At 40.3% G+C, this 8997-nt stretch overlaps 1 long non-coding RNA gene across 1 annotated transcript in view; it reads left to right on the top strand.

The window, feature by feature from the left end:
• LOC100937380 (uncharacterized) overlaps positions 1 to 6058 on the top strand; it is a 57615-nt gene extending 51557 nt beyond the window's left edge. The window contains exon 3 of the long non-coding RNA XR_656689.3: positions 3637 to 6058. This is a non-coding gene — a long non-coding RNA (uncharacterized LOC100937380). The remainder of the gene's footprint in view (positions 1 to 3636) is intronic.
• Positions 6059 to 8997: the final 2939 nt, after the last annotated feature.

An 8997-nucleotide genomic window follows, 5' to 3' on the forward strand; every position in this document is an offset into this window, starting at 1 on the left:
GAATCAACCAGGCAAAATGAGGGGGTGGGATGTGGATTCTCATTGCCCATCTACTTCCCTCCATGCCCCCCGCCACCACCCGGGTTTCAGCAGCACCATTGAGAAGCTGACCTTCTGCAGCTACCCTAAAGCCACAAAGCTGTGTGTGTTAGCCCCCTCCTTCCCCACTCCCTGGTAACAATAGAGCCCAGCAGAAAGCTGAGTATCAGAGGAACCCGCCCCCAATATTTCAACATGGGTTTTCTATTTTCCATAAGTGTTGGCCAGCTGAGAAATAAAGAGAAAGAGTACAAAGAGAGAAATTTTACAGCTGGGCCGCTGGGCGTGACCTCACATATCGGTAGGACCGTGACGCCCACCTGAGGCTCAAACCAGCAAGTTTTTTATTAAGGGTTTCAAAAGGGGAGGGGGTGTAAAACAGGGAGTAGGTACAAAGATCACATGCTTCAAAGGGCAAAAAGCAGAACAAAGATCACATGCTTCTGAGGGAAGAGGACAAAGGCAAAGCAGAACCACTGATAAGGGTCTATGTTCAGCTATGCACGTATTGTCTTGATAAACATCTTAAACAACAGGAAACAGGGATCGAGAGTAGAGAACCGGTCTGACCACAAATTTACCAGGGCCGGGTTTTTCCCCACCCTAGTAAGCCTGAGGGTACTGCAGGAGACCAGGGCGTATCTCAGTCCTTATCTCAACTGCCTAGGACAGACATTTCCAGAGCAGCCGTTTATAGATCTCCCCCCAGTAATGCATTTCTTCCCCAGGGTATTAATATTAATACTCCTTGCTAGGAAAAGAATTTAGTGATATCTTCCCTACTTGCACGTCCATTTATAGGCTCTCTGCAAGAAGAAAAATATGGCTCTTTTTGCCCGACCCAGCAGGCAGTCAGAGCTTATGGTTGTCTTCCCTTGTTCCCTAAAAATCGCTGTTATTCTGTTCTTTTTCAAGGTGCACTGATTTCATGTTGTTCAAACACATATGTTTTACAATCAATTTGTACAGTTAACACAATTATCACAGTGGTCCTGAGGTGACGTACATCCTCAGCTTACGAAAATAACAGGATTAAGATATTAAAGTAAAGACAAGCATAAGAAATTATAAAAGTATTATTTGGGAACTGATAAATATCCATATTAAAATGAAATCTTCACAATTTATGTTCCTCTGCTGTGGCTCCAGCCGGTGCCTCCATTCGGGGTCCCTTACTTCCTGCAACAGCTGAGTTTTCATTCCCATTTGGAGGCCAGGAGATGGTAGGAGTCAGTGCCTCTCTTTCACTGGGAAGGTGTCAGTGGGGCCAAATGGGGAGCTGAGCTTCCTCCCACCCACCCCACTGCAGTGAGACAGTATGAGTCAGCACTCCATTTTTGCCAGGATGGTGTCAGGAAGCTAAACATACACATCCACCTAGTCTTCAATATCTCAACAGGGGGCTGCCTGCTAATAAAAGAAGATTAAATATGATCCAGAATATAATATAAAAACCGTCAGGATACAATTGAAAATCGCAACATGAATGAGAAAAGACAATTGACAGATACCAACATCAAGATGAATTAGATGCTGGAATTATCTGACAAGAATTTCAAAGCAACCATCATAAAAATACTTCAATAAGCAATCACAAATTCTCTTGAAACAAACGCAAAAAATACTGAGAAAATCTCAGCAAAGAAATAGAAGTTATAAAAAAGAATCAAATGGAAATTACAGAAGTGAAAAATACAATAAGCTAAATAAAAAACTTAAAGAATGGGCTCAATAATACAGTGAAGATGACAGAGAATAGAATCAGTGAACTTGAGGACGGGTCAACTGATTTTACTCCAGCTGAACAGAGAAAAGTGTGGACTGAAAAAAATAAAAACAGTCTCAGAGGCCAGGTGTGGTGGCTCATGTCTGCAGTTCCAACGTTTTGGGTGGTAGAGGTGGGTGGATTGCTTGAGCTCAGGAATTTAAGACCAGCCTGGGAAACATGTGGAAACCCATCTCTACAAAAAATACAAGAAATTAGCCAGGCGTGGTCACACATGCCTGTAGTCCCAGCTACTTGGGAGGCTGAGGGGGGAGGATTGCTTGAGCCTAGGAGGCAGAGGTTGCAGTGAGCCAAGATCATACCACTGCACTACAGTCTGAGTGACAGAGCAAGACCCTGTCTCAAAAAACAAAAACAAACAAATGAACAAAAACCATAAACAGAGTCTCAGGGACCTGTGAGACAATAACAAAAGAGCTAACATTTGTACCATTGGATTTTCAGGAGAGAGAAAGTGGGACTGAAAAAAGTATTCAAAGAAATAATGGCTGAAAAATTCCTGCATTTGGTGAAAGAAATATAGAGGTTTAAGAAGCTTAAAGAATCTCAAATAAAATAATTCCAAAGGAATCCACATTAAGACTTATCATCATTAAAAGTCTGAAAATGAAAGGCAAAGAAAAATCTTGAAAGCAGCCAGAGAGAAACAATACTTTACTTATAGGAAAACACCAATGCAAATGAGGACAGATTTCTCTTCTGAAACCATGGAGGCCAGAATAAAGTGGCACATTTTTCAAGCACTGAAAGAACAGAACTGTAAACCTCAAATTCTGTTTCTGGCAAAAATGTCTGTCAGGAGTGAAGGGGAAATAAAGACATTCTTAGATGAACAAAAGCTAAGAAAACTCGTTGGTAGCAAATCTATTATTTAGAAAAATGGCTAAAGGAAATAGCAGAAGGCTTAACACTTCAAAAAGGAAAGAATATTGGAATTGGTAAAAGAAAAAAAATAGGGGTAAATATAATAAACTGTCTTTCTCACAAGTTTCTTAAATCACATTTGTTGGTTAAGGCAAAAATTACAATATGCATCTGACATGGTCCTAATCTTGGTAGAACCAATACTTACAACAATCATCTTTAAGAAACTGGGAGGGTAAAGGGATCTAAATGGAAGAAGGTCTCTGTATTCTACTAGATGTGGCAAAATGTTGTTACTGGTAGACTGGACAATGATGATATCTTTGTATATTGTAATACCTAGAGCAAGTACTAAGAAAACCATACAAACAACATACTGTATGACTTCATTTGTATCATATGCTCAAGATGACAAAATTACAGATTAATGATAGCCAGGGCTTCAGGAAATGGAAAGGAAGGGACGCAGCTGTGGCTATAAAAAGGTGGTGTGAGGGATCCTTGGGTCGGAACTGTACTGAATTGTAGTGACCATATGCATCTATGTGTGTGATGAAATTGCTTATTACTAAATACGCACACAAACACACACACAGACACACAACTGAGTCCATGTAAAAGTGGTGCTATCTGAATACACTTGATGCATTGTATCAATGTCAATTTCCTAGTTGTAATATGGTACTCTAGTTAGACCAGATGTTACCACGGGAGAAAACAAGATGAAGGGTATATGGGCTCTCTGGATTGTTTTATTATAACTGCATGTGAATCTACAATTATCTCAAAATATAAAAGTTTTGGCGATTAAATATAAAGTGTGTGAAAAATCTACTAATTTCAGTTTTTCAATCAAGTCGATTCTGAATGAATTTGTTCTTATGCTTAGGTGATCATAGGTGAAATTTAAATGGCAGTGCTAAGTGTATCCTATTCTCTATATTTAGAGAAAGCACATTGGCTAGTCCAGTAATACGTCTGGCATGTGGTGTCAGTGCCATTGAGGCTGAGGAGATTCCAGTGTACGCAAGCATGTTTGATGAATCAGGGGCTGATGACTATCGGAAAACTGTGGCATAATGGAAGATCCCCAGAAGGAGAATTTACAGCTACTTCAAGTGGAATCTGGCACAATGAACAGACTGGCCACAGGACCTGAAGACTGGAGGAGAGTGACACTTCTAACTAATAGCATCTAAAACATCCCAGAATAGCTACTTCAAGAGTGTTTGTGAACATCTTGAAACAAAGGCCTGTCTTGTAAACAAACAGAGCTGTCCCACTAAACTCTCCTGGCCTAGGGCCTTTTCTGGAGCATTCAGAGAAGTAGGACTTAGAGGATAGGGAGTTAAGCTTCCTGCCCTGGTTCAGATCTGCAACTGAGCAGTGAATGATTCAGCACCAGGAGAAGGCATCTGTGGGCCTCAATGTTGGCGTCCAGGGATAAGTGCAAAGGCTGTGCCAGTGATGGCCAGAGTGGACGGGACATGGCAGTGGAGGCTGCAGTCATAGTCCATACTTTACCCTCAGCATCTGAGAGATACCCCTAGGGAATCCCGGAGCTGTGGAACAAGGCGGAAGTTATGTGAGAGATGGGGAGGGGACCAATGCCACTCAGTTTCACAGAGAGGGGTTATCAGGCAAAAGAATATGGGGCAGTTCTTCTGAATCTCACACACATTGGAATCACTTGGGAACTGATTCCTGGATCTTAGCTCTATCAATTCTGATTTAATTGGTCTGGGTGCATTTGAGCATTTGGGGAAGTTTTTAGTTTCCCAGGAAATTCTAAGGTTCAGTCAACGTTGAGAACCATTGATCTAAGCCTAGGGCTCTCCAACTTAAACTTACATCAGAGTCACTTGGAGGGCTTGGTAAGCAGTAAATTACTGAGTGCATCCCTAGAGTTTCTGATTCCGTAGGTCTGGAGTGAGGCATGAGAATCTGTATTTCTGTGAAGCTCCCAGATGATGCTGATGCTGAAGGTCTGTGGAACACATTCTGAATGGTACTGACTTGGGTTAAGTATTTATTGAGATGACATTTGTACCCACCATGTGGGGTGGGTGCTGGGGACATTTGGATCATGGAAAAAGTATAGAGTAGGACCCAACACATAGGCTTATTAACAGCCTGAGCCTCATGCAGCCTCTGCTGCATTCCAGCTACATGAACTTGAATAATTTACTCAAACTTTCTAGACCTAATTTCCCCATGAGTAAAACAAGAAAATTATGGCAGCTACTCACAAGGTGGTTGCAATATTTTTTTTTTTTTTTGAGGCTGGAGTGCAGTGACGCAGTCTCCACTCACTGCAACCTCCACCTTCCAGGTTCAAGTGATTCTTGTGCCTCAGACTCCTGAGTAGCTGGGATTACAGGTGTGCACCACCATGCCCAGCTAATTTTTGTACTTTTAGTAGAGATGGGGTTTCACTATGTTGGCCAGGCTGGTCTCCAACTCCTGGCCTCAAGTGATCTCCCCACCTCAGCCTCCCAAAGTGCTGGGATTACAGGCATGAGCCACCATGCCCAGCAAATACTTAATATTTTAAAAGTGCTTTTATCACTGATAAACACACTACGTACATTATAATAATTTAATCCCCAGCTAACCCTGTGAAGTATTATTTCTCCTGTTTCACGGATGAGGAAGCTGGGAAGTTGGGTTAAGTAACTTGCCCGAGTCACACAGGTAGTTAGGACTGGCTTAGAATCTGAACCCAGGCAATCTGAATCCAAAGCCCATATACTTCACTATTATACTATACTAGTGCAACAAATATGAGCTACTATGGATAGTGATTATATTAAGAATTAAATGTAATGAAATTCTTAAAACTTCATTTCCTTGTTTTCATGAAACACAAATAGAACGCAGTAGATATGGGGAATTGCTATAATTAAATCTAACCTCAGTTCTCTAAACCAGTGTTTCTCCAAGTGTGTCTTGAGATTACCTACAAAGAAATCATTTGGAAACTCCCTACCTCAAATCTTTGGAACCACAATCTCTTGGGGGCAGGGCTACAGAATCTGAGATTTTAAATAAGTTCCCAAGGAGAGCTGGTTTCCCAGCTGTAGTCTGAGTCACATGCCTATAAATTAAACATATTTAGTAATCATTCTTTTCGTATTTCTCAGACTGATCTAGTGTTTTTCTCAATGTTATTTTTTATGAATTTAGAATACACTATTTTGAGTAGCTCAAGTAGAATTGCCTACAGTTTGAGAAAATAAAACCTATCCTTTAAGCTTTCGTAAGTAGGCAAATAAAATAATAATCTGGCTTAAAATCAAAAACATTATGATATGTGGTGGTGAGGGAAGAGAGAGACCCTCTCATATTGTTTTATGTTGTTTTATACTCAGAAAAGGAAAGAGAAGTGAAACTAAAGGCAGGTAGCCCGGTGCCTAGGAACCAGACCCAAAACCAGGCCTGGGCCTGCCTGACCTAAGCCTGGTAGTTAAAATTCGACCCCTGATCTAGCAACTGATGTTATCTATAGATTCCAGACATTGTATGGAAGGACATTGTGAAACCTCCCATTCTGTTGTGTTTCACTCGGACCACAGGTGCTTGCAGCCCCTGTCACGTACCCCTGGCTTGCTCAATCGATCACGACTGTCTCATGCGGACCCCCTTAGAGTTGTGAGCCCTTAAAAGGGACAGAGGTTCAGCACCTGGCAAGCTCGGATTTTAAGACGCTAGCCTGCCGACGCTCCCAGCTGATTAAAGCCACTCCCTTCCCCATCTTGATGTCTGAGGGGTTTTGTCTGTGGCTCGTGCTGCTACAGTTGCTACAGTGGCTCAAGAACCCAACTTGACAAATAAAATAAGCAAATAATTTCATTTTAGAGATAAAATTAAATTATAGCTGTATCTCTGACCTTCCCATTGTACTTCCTCAATTTAAACAGCTGAGTAATTAAGACTTTTTTAATGTAGAATTTACTGACACAGTAAACTCAGTTATATATTTATTTATTTATTTTCAGACTCAACAGAGATAGGACACTGTGAAGTTTTACAGGAAACCATTCCTATTGGAGGAATTCCTCTGATTCAGTGTTGTCAATGAGCACTTAAATGTCAACGACAAAAGTTTCCACTCTGGCTATGATGGACTGGCATGTTACCACCCAGTACAACTGGAAAAGTTGAGTAAACTTTTTTTAAACAAGTTCTTTGAAAACACAGACACATTATCAAAGGAGGGACAACTTTAGGGGCTAACATGGCTGAGAGAGGGGAAGCAAAGAGTTGAGTCCAATATTTGTTGCTGCTTTTTCCCTTGTGGCATTTGCCAATTTGTAGGGGAGAGAGAGAGAGAGACAGAAAGAGAAAGAGTGAGAGACACCCAAGTAGAGCAGAAGCTGAGAAAAAAGTGGCAGCAAAAGCTCAGGAACTGAGCAGCAGCGTAAGCAGTCTCATGGGGCTGGGGTGGGAGAGAAAGAATTGGAGTATAGGGCCTGCTGAGGAAGAGTGTCCGTGGTAAAAGACCAGTCCTTCAGCTGTGATCCACAAAGGGCTATATCTTAGGAGTAAAGACAGACTGACGGCAAACAGACTTTGAGTCAGCTCAATCTCAGGCTAGTTGGAAGTGATTGGCAGTACCCTGTCTGTCAAAATCAAAAGTAAATATCCCCTGGAGGAGGATAACCTTGTACAGAGCCTCAAATCATTGCTATAGTTTTTCATACATAATATCTGTCAAGTAACAAAAAAAGTACTTGGCCAGATCAAATCACTGAAAAATCACAGTTAAAAAAATAGACAATGGAAAGAGACCAGCAGGAGATCCGAATACACAAAAGTTATGGGTTTTTTTAATGATTACTATGTTCAAGACAATAAATGGCAAATAGGTAATTTCATCAAAGAATCATCCATTAAGGAGACTCACATGAAATTCTTAAACTAAAAATATTATGCAAATGAATAACTTAGTAGATGAATTTAAAAGCATGTTGACACAGTTGAAAAGAGGATTAGTGAGCTTTAAGGTACTAGACTATATCCAGACTAAAGCTTAGAGAGCAAAAGAAATACAGTAAAGAGCTAAAAGGCAAATGGAATATGGTGAAAATGTTAGTACACATGCATTTGGAGCTCAAAAAGGAGAGGGAGAAGAGAATATGACAAAAGCAATATTTGAATAGATAATGATCAAGAATTCTACTAAAGTGGCTGGGCGCCATGGCTCATGCCTGTAATCCTACCACTTTGGGAGGCTGAGATGGGTGGATTACTGAGATCAGGAGTTTGAGACCAGCCTAGCCAACATGGTGAAACCCCCTCACTACTAAAAATACAAAAATTAGCCAGGTGTGGTGGTATACACCAGTAGTCCCAGCTACCTGGGAGGCTGAGGCAGGAGAATCACTTGAACTTGGGAGGCAGAGATTGCAGTGAGCTGAGATCATGCCACTGCACTCCAGCCTGGGCAACACAGCAAGACTTCATCTCAAAAAGAAAAGTATTCTTCTAAAGTGAAGAAAGACTTTAATTCACAAGTCCAAAGTTCTACAAACCTTAAACTGAGTAAACGCAAAGAAAATTGGACTAGGCACATCGTAGGAAAGTGCTGAAAATGAGAGAAAAAAAGAAAATCTTGTAAGCAGCCAAAGAAAAAGATATATTTTTATCAAATAAGTGGTAATAACAATGAGAATGGCTTCTCAACAAGGCGGAAGCCAACGGCAACATAGTAACATCTTCTAGCACAAAAGTCAGGCACAGTGATAAGAGGAGCTAAAGTGTTCAAAGGTGCTGGCATTCTCTGGGAAGCAGTAAAAGGACCAATTGATATTAGACTATAATAAAGCAAGTATACAAATTGTGTTATCTAAGATAACATCAAAAGCTTAGCAAAGTAACGTGTATCTAACAACTAACATGAGGAAAAGTGAAGTAATAAAACTAGTTAATCCCAAAGAAATGAAAAATTAATTTAAAACAGGTTGGATAGATAAACACAAGATAGTAGATATAAACCTAATATTATAATAACTACATAAATATGAATGAACTAATATTTTAATTAAAAGAGAGAGATTGTTAGACTGGAGTTAAAAGTTCAATTATATAATGCACACCTAAAATATAAAGGTACAAAAAAGTTGAAACAATGAGAGATAGAGGCATATTCTGCAAACGTGAACCAAAGAAAGCTGGTGTGATTATAATAATATCAGACAAAGTAAACTTTAAGACAGGAAGCATTGCTGGAAACTAAGAAGAACAGTTTGTAATGATAAAAGTGCCAGTCTAACAGGAAGATATAAAAGTAGTAAATTTGTATGCAT

This window comes from Pongo abelii, chromosome 16, assembly GCF_028885655.2.
Source record: "Pongo abelii isolate AG06213 chromosome 16, NHGRI_mPonAbe1-v2.0_pri, whole genome shotgun sequence".
NCBI lineage: Eukaryota > Metazoa > Chordata > Mammalia > Primates > Hominidae > Pongo > Pongo abelii.